We start from the raw sequence: 16,157 nt of genomic DNA, 5'->3' as shown, positions 1-16,157 counted from the left end.
TAGGCCACTCTGGAACGATGGGTAGAAAAATTTTGAGGTTGGAGTTCAAAATGGACTGAACATTGGTTAAGGAAACCTCTACAAGTTTTGGGGTCCCCGTCATATTTTGACGGAGTAGGCAGGTGAAGCGTAGGAGCTGTAGACACCTGGGATGGCACTGGGGAAACGGAGGAAAGCACAGGAGCTTCAATACTAGCTGTAACAGTCTGTCCAGATGTTCCTTGGGAGGTTAACGATTGGTAACATTGAAGTAACAGCTGTTGGCGAGCATCCTGTTGCTCCACACGGCTGACCAGATGCTGCAGCATCTCTTTAGCAGTAGGTTCCGTATCTGGGTCTGTCATGGCCTGATCTTACTGTCACGGGCACTAGGAGTCTTTACCCAGGGATCACCAGGTGATAGGCTTACCAGAGCAGTATAGGTGGTAATATGGTACTCTGGTAGCAGGGTGATCACGGAACAGGAAATAGCAGATGATGAGATGCTCAGGAAAGTCTATGACTAGCAGCACTGGCAATATGGAGGTAGTAATACACGAGGAACTGTATGGACAACGGATACGTGAAGGTAGTCAGTGGTCTGCGGTAGCAAGTTGTACCACTGCTATAGTGAGGAGGAATGTCCAACAGAAACGAGGAGGTGATGAGAGTCAGCGGTCTGCGGATAGCAAGTTGTACCGCTGTCTGAGTGAAGGAATGGAATCCAAGTGGAGGTATCCGGGGAGTCAGTGGTCTGCGTTAGCAAGTTGTACCACTGCTATGTGAGAGGATACTGGAACGGGTGAAACTGTAAACAGGAGTCAGTGGTCTGCCACTAGCAAGTGGTACTACTGAATATATATGTGAGGAGGTGCACGGGGAGAGACTGCAACACAATATATACACGGGCACCTTGACTTTGATCCACAGTAATATGCACAATATAAATGTATAAATGACTGAACAACACTGCCAATATAGAAAGTCTCTTGAAGCAATCCGGCATGAGATAACACAGTCAATGATGGCAGTAGATTCAGCAGATAGTACACTCCAGAGGAGAACCAACACAGTCAATGATGGCAATAGACTCAGCGGATAGTACACTCCAGAGGAGAACCAACACAGTCAATGATGGCAATAGACTCAGCGGATAGTACACTCCAGAGGAGAACCAACACAGTCCAGCAAGGTATGCAATACACAGCACAGTCAATGGGAAGTATGCATACCGTGGTTCAGGAGAAGGCAGTCAGACAGGAGTGCAGAGATACCTGAAGGGCAGGAGGCCAGCAGGATACAAGTCCCTGGATGGGTGAAGCGGGGGTCTAGCAGGTGCAGCGCACAGGTAGGTAGACCAGCAGGGAACACAGGAAGGCGTGGAGAGCGGATCAGCAGTAGATGGATGAGTAGCGCTGAGAAATAACAGCAGCGGGTCTCTGCGGGAACACGGAGGTAACCAATAGCAACCAGCAGGTGCAGTAACGATGGGACACCGGAGCAGAGTTGAACTGGAACAGTTGATCACGGAGAGTAGCGGGTAGCAATAGTGGCAGCAGACTCAAGGAAACACGGTAGAGTTGACAAGGACTGAAGACTGAAGCGCACAGAGGCAGCGGATAGGAATCAGCTAGCAGTCACGATGATGAAACACAGACGAGTTGCAGATTGAAGACTGTAGTGCACGGAGGCAGCGGATAGGAATCAGCCAAACAGTCACGATGTTGAAACACAGACGAGTTGCAGGTTGAAGCCTGTAGTGCACGGAGGCAGCGGATAGGAATCAGCTGGCAGTCACAATCATGAACAGGTGAGTGGATGTGGATGAAGGACTGTAGTGCACGGAGGCAGCGGATAGCATCAGCTAACAGTCCCAATGATACATGGTAGAGTTGAAGTGGTTAGAAGACTGTAGTGCACGGAGGCAGCGGATAGGAATCAGCTCACAGTCACGATGATACAGTAGATGGTAGAAGTGGTATGGGAACCACAGTAGTAGAAGTGGTTTGGAAACCACAGAGGTAGAAGTGGTTTGGAAACCACAGGAATCAGCTGGGCTGAATAAACAAGGAAACACAGGAACACCTTCAGAGACTCATGGGGAATGAGACTCCAAGATCAGGCAACGTGGTGTTGACCACAGGTGCTTAATATAGGGAGGTTGCCTGATCTGCCAATTAAGTTAAAGGAACATACACTGAAGGTTTGGAAAGGGCTGCGCATGCGCAGTCCCTCAGGATAGAGGACGTCCACGGTTCCTAATAGTCCGGGAAGAAGCACTCACAGTCCGGTGAGTGACAGTGGGGACCACTCTATACCACACTACCACTCTATACCACTCTATTTAATACTTTAATTCTATTTAATACTTTAATTCTATTACTAATTCCCATAAAGAGGAACTGCCACTTCTATTTAATACTTTAATTCTATTAGTAGTTACCATAAAGAGGAACAAATTAAACAAATTTTACCAAAAGTATAATATGACTTACAAACACTACACTTGAAAGATTGAGCCTTTAAATGAAAAAGTCACTCTTCATTGCACGACTATGTGCAACAGGGACAGTTTTTTGGTTTACAAAGTCAACCAATAACACTTCGACCCTGTCTGTCTTTAACATACTTGATGGGATCTCAATGACGAATGGTCTGTACCATGTTTGGAGGAGGTATTGTGGCACCGGTACCAAATTGGGTACCGGGCCACTTCACTACGCAGTCCAGATCCTTTTTTTTTGTAATTCAGACCCGTGGAGGGTTTTTTAATTATGTTGTAGGGACCACTCCTCTACGCAGTCCAGATACATTTATTGGTGCGCTTCATACAAGTTCAGGGTTTTTAATTTATATTGTGGTGACCCACTCCTCTATGCAGTCCAGGTACATTTTTTGGTGCGATTAAGACTAGTTGATGGTTTTCTTATTATATTGTGGTGACCACTCCTCTACGCAGTCCAGGTACATTTATTGGTGCGATTCATACAAGTTCAGGGTTTTTAAATTATATTGTGGTGACCCACTCCTCTACGCAGTCCAGGTTCATTTTTTGGTGCGATTCAGACCAGTTGATGGTTTTCTTATTATATATATTGTGGTGACCCACAAAATCCGAATCCAAAACCTTAAATCCGAACCAAAACCTTTCGGCAGGTGTTTTGCGAAACAAATCCGAACCCAAAACATCACGAAAATCCGAATCCAAAACACAAAACACGAGACACCAAAAGTCACCGGTGCACATCCCTAAAATAAACCCAAATCTAAGGGAAATGGATCATTGGTGCTTATGAGTGTAGGGGGCCTGTGTACAACAATAATGCTTGATCCCCTTTCCCCACCTCCCCAGTAAAGCTGTGCGTGGGTCACAACACTCGTGATGTCATCATTGATTCAGTGAGTGGAGGGAGGGGGAGCTGGAAGCATAGTGTGGTGGATGTACAGTAAACTCTAATACTAGCTGGCTGGAACAGGGTCGACAAAGCTGGGTGCAGCAGGGCCATCAGTCAAAGCAACAACGTGAAACCCCTTGATTCAGGGGCCAGTGTGCACTTCACACCCTGCAGCAAAAAAAAAGGGATTTTTGAAAAAAAAAATCGGGATCCAAAACCAAAACACGCAAGGGCGGTTTTGCCAAAACCAAAACACAAAGTTAATCTAGATCCAAAACCAAAACCAGAACATGGGGGTCAGTGAACATCTCTATTTGTAAGGCGCCGTGCCCGCTCTCTGCCTGGCAGCAAGGCATGGTCACTTTTTTGTTAGGGTGCCAGAGTATATAGGTCTTCCTATGCTCCAATGTTCCTGCCTGCTTCCCTGCTCTCTGACTGAACTCCTGTGTACCGACCCAGCTTCCTCTGGTTCTGCTCCTGGATCTCCTTTTGGCCTTACGGCTCCTATTATATCTGACCCTTGGCTTGCTGACTCCGATTTGCTTACTCCTTGGGTACCACATTTGACAGAACGGTTTGACCTCTGCCTTTACAACCACACCAGTTCACCAACCACTTCACTGATAGCAAACTTGGAGGGCCATGACCTGAATGTCCCTTGCAGCAAATTCCAAACTCCCTTACAGGGGTCCCTGGTGAAGACCGGGGGCATGTTTAGACTCTGCACCTCCTAGCTTACCAGTGCAAATATCAGCAAGTGGCCTTCAGCTCTAATTATCTCGTGACAGTATACTCTGGCCATGTCTATTGAAGGACCTGGAGAACCTTCTGCTCATGATCTCTTATTGCACTTGGCTCACAAAGTAGTGAAGCAAGAAACTGAGCAGGCCCAGCACCTCCAGTGTATTCAGGGAGTAGCCGTGAGAGTGGTGTCACTCCAAGCATCAGTAGCGGTCTCTCAGTTGGTTGTTGTCACCTCCTCAGGGGTTACCTTATCCACTCAGGCCTCCCCAGCAGCCGCTACTTCATCCTTACGCTTTCCTCCGCTGGAGACATTTGACAGAGAGCCAAAGAAATGCTGGAGTTTTTTGAATCAATGCCTCATACATTTTGAATGTAACCTTGGATCTTTCTCCTCAGAATGCATTAAAATTGCATTTATTATCTCCCTGCTCTCTGGTCAGGTCTTGGCTTGGGCCTCCCCTTTATGAGAACGTAATTATCCTCTTCTACATAACTCCTCATCTTTCATTGAAGCCTCCCGCAAGATTTTTGACAAGCTTGGTGGAGTCTTCTGCGGCTTCCAACCTTCTGAATTTACGTAAAGGCTCCTAGACCATGGGCCAGTATGCAGTTCAAATCCGCACCTTGGCGCCAGAGTTAAAGTGGAATTATGAGGCTCTTGTGGCAACCTTTTGGCAGGGTCTGGCAGACCGCATAAAGGATGAGTTAGTCTCCCGAGAACTTCCTGTGGACCTCAATTCTCTAATTTCCTTATGCAACAGAAATCGATTTACGGGAACGAACACAAGAGAGATCGTATTTTAGACGTTTTATACCATGTTTGGCTGCCCACTTCCAGAATCCGGTGCCTCCTGATGAACCCATGCAGATAGGGTGGTCCCGTCTCTCTCCCGAATAGTGAGAGAGGCGTTTTAAATAAAACCTCTGTCTATATTGTGGGGAAACCAGGTCATCTAATTTCCGCCTGCTCTAAGAGGCCAGAAAATGCCCCCTCCTAGCCTGCAACAGGAAGGCCGATCTAGGAGTCAAGTTCACCACTTCCTACACCTCTGCTGGTTCAGATTTCTTCGTAACCTTTGCCTTTCTGTACTCTGGCTCCGCCGGGAATTTTATCTCAGCCACATTGGCATTGCAACTCCTCAGCTGTTATACCTAACCGCTGTGGATGGTAGCCAAGTTACTAATGATTCTGTTTCCCAGATCACTTCTTCTATTCGGCTGATGGTAGGGGTGCTCCATACGGAATGGATAGAGTTTCTGGATTTACCCTAGTCCATGAATTCAATTATTCTGGGCTTACCGAGGCTCAGATTCCATGCACCCCAATTTGACTGGAATTCGGCTCAGGTTACTTCTTAGGGTGCTCAGTGCTTTAAGAGATGTCTTCTTACTATAAAACCTGGAAAGCCTGCTATTCCTTGCAGAATCCTCACATCTACCGGGGTTTCCAGCTCCCTATATCTCCTTCCAGGATGTCTTCTGTAAAGTGGCTTCCGTGACCCTTCCTCTGCACCATCCATGGGACTGCCCCATCAATTTAATACCAAAGAAACCCATTCCAAGAGCTAGAATTTATCCGCTTTCACTACCTGAGAATCAGGAGATGTCCCAATATATCACAGAAAACCTTCAACGAGGATTCATTAGATAGTCTTCATCTCCTGCAGGTGCTGGTTTCTATTTCGTGAAGAAGAAGAAAGGGACGTTACGTCCCTGTATTGACTATTGGCAGTTAAATGACATACCCATTACAAAACTGATACCCTCTTTCTCTCATTACTGAGCTATTTGACTGAATTGGCAGCTCCAAAATTTTCTCCAAACTGGATCTACGAGGTGCCTACAATCTAATCCGCATCCGGGAAGTGGAAGACTGCCTTTAGTACCCGCGATGGACACTACAAGTACTTAGTGATGCCCTTTGGGCTTTGTAATGATCCTGTGGTATTCTGGTAATTCATTAAAGAAATTTTCTGAGACCTGCTCTACAGTTCGGTGGTGGTGTATCTGGATGATATCCTGATCTTCTCTTCTGAACATCTCCCACTGTTCCCATGTGAAAGAGGTTCTCTCTCATCTCCGAGCTAGCCAGTTGTTTTGTAAGCTTGAAAAGTGTGTATTGGAAGTTCCTCAAATTTCATTCTTGGGATACCTTGTCTCCGGCTCAGGACTTCATATGGATCCAGAAAAACTTTCTGCTGTTATAAATTGGCCTCTACCCTCTGGCTTGAAGCCAGTGCCACATTTTATTGGATTTGCCAACTACTACAGGCAATTTATCAAGCAATTTTCCACCCTGATTGCCCCCATTACCGCACTTACCCGGAGATCGGTCAACCTTAGCAACTGGACTGCTGAAGCAGTCTCTGCATTTGCTTCCCTGAAGGAGGCTTTTACTTCTGCTCCTGTCCTTGTCCAGCCCAACCAAGATAATCCTTATTTCCTGAAGGTGGATGCCTCCTCAGTTGGAGTAGGGGGCCGTTCCTTCACTGGAATCCCCTTCTGGTGATCTCCATCTTTGTGGTTTCTTCTCTAAAAAGTTCTCTGTGTCCGAACCTAACTATGGCATCGGTGACAAGGTATTGTTTGCCATTAAATATGCACTTGAAGAGTGGCATCATCTTCTTGAAGCAGCTCGCCATCCGGTTACGGTTCTTACCGACCATAAAAATCTTGTATACCTTCGGGATGTTAGCTTTTTGAATTCCCATCAGGCCAGGTGGTCCTCATTTTTTGCTTGCTTTGATCTAAGACTCACCTATCGTTCTGGTGATCAGAATTCTTGGGCGGATGTCCTATCTCGGTCTTTTGTTGAGTCCGATTTTAGCCCTGCTTCAGAATCTCCCCTCATATTTGAACCCTCCAGTATTGTTACTCTCACTAGATCTTCTTCTAGGACCCCTCCTGTTGGATGTTCTTATCTGGAACCCCATATTCGCCTCTCCATTGGGCTCATACTACTAAATTTGCTGGTCATGCCGGGTTTGTGAAGACTCTCTCCTTACTGTCACGTCGCTACTGGTGGACTACCCTTTGTGCTGATGTTAAGGAATTTATCGCCTCTTGATTGCCCCGGGCTAGTGCTTCCATGGACTTCATCACGGATTTACCTTCCAGTAATGGTTTCAACACCATCTGGATAACTTTGGACAGATTTTCTAAGATGGCTCATTTTGTCCCGTTGAAAGGTCTTCCTTCTGCTTCCAAGCTTGCACAAGTGTTCATCAAAGAGATGTTTCGACTCCATGGATGTCTGCAGTTAAGCATATCTAATTACGGAGTACAGTTCATCTCCCGTTTCTGGAGAGCCTTCTGTAAAGATCTTGGGATGGGGTTGGAATTCTCCTCTGGCTATCATCCCCAGACTAATGGCCAGACAGAGTGGGTTAACCAAGATCTTGAAATGTTTCTTTACTGTTTTTCCACTAATAACCAACCTGACTGGAGCACTCTTCTTCCATGGGTAGAGTTTGTCCATAATAATCACATCCATGCGTCCTCTGGTTCCTCGCCCTTTTTTATTGGGTATAGTGCCCACCCCATTCTACCCAATTTTTCCACTTCTCCAACAGTTACAGTTCCTGCTGCTCATTCCATGGTACGTGATTTTGCTAAAATCTGGGTCGCCACCAATGAAAAATTATTACAGGCCTAGCAGTATAACTTTGCAGCAGACCGCCATCGGTAAGTGGTATCAGTTCTTCAAGTCAGTGATAAGGTGTGGCTCTCCACACAAACTCTTAGATTATGGGTACCCTCTATGAAATTGTCCCCACGGTTTATTGGGCCCTTTCCAGGACTCCAGGTTATTAATCCCATTACTTATAGGCTCCAACTCCCTCCCTCTCTTAAAAATCACAATATTTTCCATAAATCTTAATAGTGCTCAATAAATTATCTCATACACCATCCTCTCCACAACCCATTGCTGCAGCTGCTGGTAACAAGTACGAAAGAGGTCATATTTTGAATACTCGCAAGCTTCGTGGACTCTTACGGTATTTGGTCCACTGGAAAGGGTTTGGTCCTGAAAAAAGGTTGTGGGTTTATGTGGCGGATCTCCATGCTCCTTGTTTGTTGGCTGGGTTTCTTAAAAGGCATCCTTTGTCCAAGACCCTTTCTGGAAGAGAGTGGGGAAAGTACTGTCAGGCGCCATCCCGGCTCTCTCCTTGGCAGCCAGGGATGTCTCCTTCCTGATGGCCAGACGCCTGGGCGCATGTGCGGCCTATCGCATCCTCGTTGTTTAGCAACCTTAAATAGATAGAGCAAGCCTCTATCTATTTAAGGGAGGCTCTGGCGCCATTAGGGTGCCAGAGTATCTAGGTCTTCCTATGCTCCAGCGTTCCTGCCTGTATCCTTGCTCTCTGACTGACCTCCTGTGTACCAACCCGGCTTCCTCTGGTTCTTCTCCTGGATCTCCCTTTGGCCTTACTGCTCCTATTGTATTGTTTTGTTTTATAGATTAATAATTCATAACATACACATAGCATGCAGTCGGGTTGTGACGATGGATAGGTGGGGTGTATTGTTTTCCTAAATTCACATCTGCATCATAATCTAATGTTAAATTCTTCTGTCTTTGAAATCCAATGAGAAAACCCCCATAAATGCAGATGCAATTGTCCATTCACTGCCCAATGACTCAGATCGGAATTGAAAAAGAACAATCTCCCATTCCAAAACAGAAGAATTTCCCATTGGATTACAGCAGATCAAGAACAAAGAAAAAAATATTTATTTTATAATAAAGTGGTTTACAAAGGTTTGGGAAGTAATTTATTTAAAATAAACTTTATTTAAAAAACTTTATTTAAGGAACAGTTTTTAACATGGTTCCTTATTTTGGGACCACTGGGGTCCCCACTCCATGGGCTCCAATATTTTTAAAGAACCAGGGGGCCTGGAAGAACCCCAGTGTTTTTCAGCACAGGGCCGGTAGTCGCTGAAAGGAATGGCATCCTGTTTCTTTGCCTTCTTTCCCCATAGAGGCTCCAGCCCACTCTGACCATGCTGGTGCTTTTTCCCATTATGACAGGGGGACCCCAAAATGTGTGATTGGCACAACCTATCTAGCTATGTTCTGGTTTCAACTTTAGCAGGGGTACCTTATGCTTATAGCCCTCCACTCTAGTTGAAGCCAGACCAGGATGTCTATTGATGGTCTATCATTGGTATTGGTGATGGATCTTAGGGTGGGAACCATTGTTTTTTTTTTATTACTTAATTGACAAGCTTTTTCCATTCATTTCATTGGGGGTTCTACACGAAGGAAACCCCATTGAAATGACAGGGCTAATAAAATTAATGGGTAAAGCTTGTGATGCTTCCGTCTGGACGCAATCGCAAAAACATGCAAACAATTCAACTGTGGGTGTGCCTCATTAATATCGCATATAAAATGCATAGCATTTATATGTGTTTTCACATCCGGTTTGCACTTGTGGATAACTGCCAAATATGTCAGGCACTATGGGATCTGTGGGTGCCATATGAATAAACAATGATGATGATGAGAATGATGATGATAATTGGGCAAGAGACCTAAACTTAAAAAAATAATACATGGATTACAATGAGATGCAAGCATAAATGTGCATACATATTTGTCCTTGAACCTTAACTCCACCAGTAAGGTGTGGTGTGGAGATTCAGGTAATAATAATTCATTTCACGTTATCAGATATTTTGAACAAAAAAAAACTGAATAGGACTTTTTGCGTTTTTCCCTATACTTTCTATGGGGAAATAAAAATAGGCGTAAAAAAATCCTTATTTCGGTCACAATGCAGCAAAAAGATGAAGAATAAAATGGCATGAAGAGAAGATTTAGCTTGTTTTCACAAGTAAGGCATTATCACAAATAGAAATGGGTTATGCAATGACATGCAATGATTTTTATAAATATTTTAATTATAGAACAAACCCTTGTCTTTATCAATAACACTCAGGGTAATTTATTAATATTGGTCAAAGGAACAAATCTGCTCTAAACCCATAACAAACAATTAGCATTTTGCTTTCATGTGTCTAGTACAAGTTAGACAATAAAATTACTGATTGATTCCTATGGTTTTAATGCAAACTTGCACCGTTGAGCAATGTAAGTAAAAAATCTTCAGTGTGTACTATATTTGGTGAGAAAATGGCCATTTATTATTAATATGAATTAGGAAGAAACTGCAAAATATTAAAGCTGAAACCAGACTACAACTCAGTGGAGAAACGCGTGATTTTAATTGACATCTAGATTGTATCTACTGATTGCAGGAGATTTGACTATATTTTGATTTGAAAGCTGTTAACTATTCTTCCAGTTTTTTAGTGGATGATGTGTATCACAGCCTTCTGTGCCGGTATTTATTATTTCCAGCTATTGGGTAACTATTTCACCAATGCGGAGACATCTTTGCCACTATTTCATTTATTAATTAATACATACTTGCACCTCTTTTTTTTGCCTACAAAGAGTCTACTACCTGGTTGCCCCTGGTTGCCCATACAAGTGGAGAAAGTTCACTCAACAGGGCAATTGTATTAAATGGACTATCTGTTTGGATTTACAATTGTGTTTGTCGCTGTCCCCGGTTTTGTATTTAGCCGATTTCCCTATGGATAATAAATTGAATCATTAACCATGAGATTTAGTATCTTTTATGTAAATATATGTATATATATATATTTATTATCACCCAATATAAGTTTATTTTACGAAAATATCTCTGCACACCCTGGTAAATATTCCTCCATCTTCCCATATAATATGGGGAGCAGTTATTTACAAGAAACTGTTACTGCCATATGCATTGTGTGTTTTCCATGACAATATACCATTAACTGCTAGAATATACAAAGACACCATAAGAACAGTAGTTACACAGCAGGCTGTTCTGCCATATAAAAGGGATTCATTGGGATATCAATAAAGGCTCTTCTGCAAGCTCAAGAGCAGGCACCTTATATAAAGACCCTTACATACACACCTTTGTTAACTTTGTGGATTCCTGTATACAGTAAACTAAACACTTGAAGAATATAACACAACAGGTTGGCACTGTCATTATAAAGTGGTTTTATCCTAGACATAACCACATGCTCAGACAACTTCTTTTCAATACCCTCAAATAAGGGTATGAGGTTAGAGATTACTTGTAGTTTACAACAGCTAGGAGCAAATAAGTCTACAGACCAGGACCCCAAGATGTTAGGGACCCAAAACTATACACGCAGGAATATTGCTGCTCTATATCCAAAGGCTACATACACATTGGCATTCACATTTTGCGCTAAAGATGCTTTTCTAACGCAAGATAAGCACACATATAGGGATGTGAAAATAAAAATCTTTGTACCAAATGAGACTGTACATATTTGCATTTCTATCTGCGTTTAACTTGCGTTACAATTGACCATCAATGTAGTTGAAAACCTACATTGATATCAATGGGAGCTCATTACAAATCCAATAAGATGCAGGTAAGAAGTGGCTACGTATGTGATTAGACATGCATTAGGCTTGAACATGATAACAACTGTCTGTTTCATCACCAAGGTTTGTTTAAAAAAATGTAGATTTAATGCATTTGTAAACCCACCTAAATGCATATCAAATGCAGAGTGAACTCATACATAAATGCAATGGAGTTTATATGCATCGTTACTTGCCAATGTGTACGTGGCTTAAAGAAGTTAGGGAGAGGAGTATCGTTGTGAATATAGGATTTGCTTTGTATTTAATGAATTTCTAGAGAGGTGATTACTGTATAATATAATGAACAAAGGGAGTGTAATGGTTGCTCTAAATTATTTGCGCAGTTGTATTTTTGGCAAAGAATAACAAGATGGAAATGATTCATGTTGTGTGTACAGCCTTTGATCAATATAATTTTCTTCAAGCACTGGGTAAATGTCTATGCAGAATTTTTTTTATAACAGAGAGAAGGCATGAGATACACCGGATTGAAGCAGATACCCCGAAGTTGGTTATAAAGAGACAAGTGTCATTATTATTATTATTATTATTATTATCTTTTATTTGTTAGGCGCCACAAGATTTCCGCGGCGCCGTACACCATACAAACAGTACACTATACAGGGTGAAACAGCACAAAACAATAAACAAAAATACCAGTACTTCAGAAACTCCAGGCAAGTTAAGGCTATAAACATGGAGCAGAAGAACAGGTGTGGAGACAGGAGGGGAGGGGGCCCTGCTCATTTGAGCTTACATCCTAAGGGAGGGAAAACAGAAAGACACAAGGGGAGCCAGATGAGGCAAAGGAGAGAGCGAGTGGAGGTGAAGGGGTTATACGGATGGTTGGTAGGCTTTAAGGAAGAGGTGGGTTTTTAGTGCACGTTTGAAGGAGCACAGAGTAGGAGAGAGGCGGATGGAACGAGGGAGGTCATTCCAGTGAAGGGGGTCTGCACGGGAAAAGTCTTGGATTCTGGAGTGGGAAGAGGTGATAAGAGTGGAGGAGAGTCGGCGATCATTGGCTGAGCGCAGGGAGTGAGCAGGAGTGTGAATGGAGAGGAGGTTAGAGATATAGGGGGCAGTAGAGTGGGAGAGAGCCTTGTAAGTGGTGGTGAGGAGTTTGAAAAGGATTCTGTAGGGGTCATATTGTAGTGTCATATTGTATGGTATTCCCTGTGTGTTATGTTACAAATGTTATAGTGTGATTGCTTTAACCCTTTCATAAAACACTATAGCGCTGTTGGGGATTTGTGTCTAATAAACTCAAGTATTCTTTATATGGGTATTTGCATTGGCACTACTGAAGGTTTGTGAAATGCAGCCTGGTGAGCACTGACTGGAGCTGCTGCAGTTTAATTCTGGGTACATTGGGAGCAAATAGCCTGTGTGTATCCCACTATCCTAACTCTAGTAAATACAATTAAATTCCCAGTGTTCAGTAATGAATATTACAGTTAATTTTTTTCCCACTATCGCCTTATTGCATATCGTAATATCAGCAGAGCATTGCTTGCAATTACAAAAAAGCCTTCGCTGTGAATGAGAGAGAATCTCCCGATCAGACCATTAAATAACATCTTGCTCTTTTGCAAATCTTCCCTAATTACAAATTGTTTTGGGATGAATTACTATTTATGTAAGTGTCTCCATTACTTTCTGTTTAATGCAACTGCAACATCTTTAGCTATAAATTAGAGATAAGAAAAAAAATTGCTGTCTCCTTTCACATTTTCCAGTGGAATTTTGAACATTTCAAAAGCGGAATATTGCTTTAAGTTTTCCCAGTTCTACCCCAACCACAAAGCAGAATGAAATGGCCGTCATCATTTCATCTTATTTAAGGAGCTATAAATTCAAAGAAAAACTGATTTACAAATATAGTAAACAAGTTAACCCGTGCATGATACTCATGCATTCTAGTCAAATCAAGCTACTTAAGGTGTTAAAAAGGTTCTTGTCATGCATTTGGGCCATAGCTCAGGCCTCCTCAGGGGAAGAGCGTTACTTCCCGACGCAAGCGCCCTTTTTTAACGTGGTTTTGTCCACATGTCACCACCTCATCATTTTTCTCCATCACCTCATCCTTCATCTTTATCGCCACATCTATCCAGATGTCTATCCAGACACAGGGATCTCTCTCAGCGGTCCTGAGTATCACACTCCTCTCGCTCTGTCACCCCCGGCAACCACCAACCACTCCCCACTGTCACCCCCGGCAACCACCAACCACTCCCAACTGTCACTTCTCCTTCAAGAAATATATATATATATTTTTTTTAAATCTTTATAAACACTTTTAACAATTAAAAAATTAAATTAACAAATTAAAAACATCTTAGTATACCAAATTTCAGCCCTTTCTGAGTTTTTTCCCCCACACACACTAAGAATTTAGTAGGTCAGTGTATAACTTCGCCCAGCAGGTGGCGCTGTAGTTTGGTTTTGGTTTTTTTTACACACACAGACACACGCCACTAGGCTTTTATATAGTAGATAATGGGCATTCCACAGAATGGTGAGCCAATAGCAGAACTGGAAGAATTTATAGGCAGAACGGCACACCTATGCAATGAAAAATGGCGTAATTTAATTCACATGAAATTCTTCCGCTCATCTCTTCTATAAATGAGTGGGGATACCATTATTTTACAGCACATCTATGTCATTTTGTAATATTGCCAAGCAAATAAAGATTTCCATACAATGCTAACATCTTTCTTATTTGGATTTAAATTATTTTGAAGGGGCATCATTTTCCATATTTTTAATTGCACAATATAAAATATGTTAAAACCAATGGCACTCAAGTTAAATATGTTGTGGGGCTTACATTTTACAATTCTGTATGGCCTTAACAAATCATGAAAAAACAGGTAATTCTGGGGATGGTACAGACTCCATATTGAACACAGATTTCTCCTGCTGTTATACTGAAGGACAAAAATGATTGTTTTCAGTACTTGAGCTATGCCGCCAAGCCTAGGCATGCCAAAGGCTACTAACTCTTCTGTCTATACCTCAGCCTTTCCCTAGTCAAACCTCACCATCTCTAAAGCAGTGGACACTCATTTATTATGGGAAATCAGACGTTTGTTAAAATAAAAACAATATATTAAATATTCTATACGAAGGAGTTTGAAATACTAAACGAATTCTATAGAGAAAAGACAGATCTACTGTAGAGGAAAGAGAAGAGAATTCAACCAAAAACCCCCCAAATAGTTGAGCATGGTGGCGCAACTGATAGGAGTGTCGTGCTAACGCACGCACACTCCATTATAATTCCCATTGTGTTGCCGTTTATCAGGGCAACCGCCGGACAGCAAATTAGAGTAATAGAGGTCAAAAGATCGCACTTGCACCAATTGAAAGAGTGAGGCTTAGCTCATCTTTGCTGCTTCATGGGCTACCTGTGCTTTTTATACCCAGCAATGATTTAGTTTGGCTCCATTTATAGCTTCTATTGCTAGTCGCTGTCTCCTGCTTCTTGTGAAATGTACACTTGTCATTTTGATCTTGTCATCTGGACTTGACTATGCTAACTGCCTGCCTCTTGCCTATGACCCTGTGCTGGACCTACTCGGTCTGTTTCTCTGGATTGCTGGGTAGTAACTCTCTGAGGTCCTATGCCTGGGCTATGATCTGTGAGTGACTTTTTTATATATATCGTCTCTATTACTCAATGTCTTTGTTATGTGCGTCTAGTTGTTATCCAATAACGATTGTCCACTTCCAGTGATGAGGTTCCAAAGCACAAAGTGATTTAATAGCCAAAAGTAGCAGAATAATATCATCATTATCACCATTTATTTTATATAGCGCCACTAATTCCGCAGAGCTGTACAGAGAACTCACTCACATCAGTCCCTGCCCCATTGGGGCTTACAGTCTAAATTCCCTAACACACACAGACACACACACTAGGATCAATTTGTTTGCAGCCAATTAACCTACCAGTATGTTTTTGGAGTGTGGGAGGAAATCGGAGCACCCAGAGGAAACCCATGCAAACACAAGTCAAAATAATATAAGTACAGTCGTTACTTAGCAGGCGCCCTGGATCCAGCGTACAGTCATTCAGTCCTGAAGTCTGTGGTCAATGTGACTGAATACTGGTTCCAAAGCTCCTGCCTATATACAGTCAGTGATACAGTGAAAATAATTCAGATGACTTGGCATGTTTCCATAGGTTCAGGCTTCATGAAGGTCCAGTGTCATGCAGGTCATTGCCAGTTCAAACGATGCCATCCAGGGGTGGGGTCAGCACTCCAGAAGATGCATACTTAATCTTCCCGCCTAGAACTAGTTCAAACTGGTCTATTAGCATTACACAGACAATATCATTCTAATCATTTATTCCCTATCATCCATAACTAGCGTACGCAAGGTGCGATCCTTTCGGCGATTAAACCAAACATCTGCGGATTAGAATGATATGTTTCCTGTGACCTGAACCTTAAATCTCACTAACGTGTATATAACATTATAATATTTCACCATAAACTCTGCTATATTTCAGTACAAATAACTATGTGTTGCAACTATTTTTAATATGAGCTAATTACAAGTGT

Source organism: Mixophyes fleayi, chromosome 6 (assembly GCF_038048845.1).
Source record: "Mixophyes fleayi isolate aMixFle1 chromosome 6, aMixFle1.hap1, whole genome shotgun sequence".
NCBI lineage: Eukaryota > Metazoa > Chordata > Amphibia > Anura > Limnodynastidae > Mixophyes > Mixophyes fleayi.
This window is presented reverse-complemented; position numbering follows the sequence as displayed.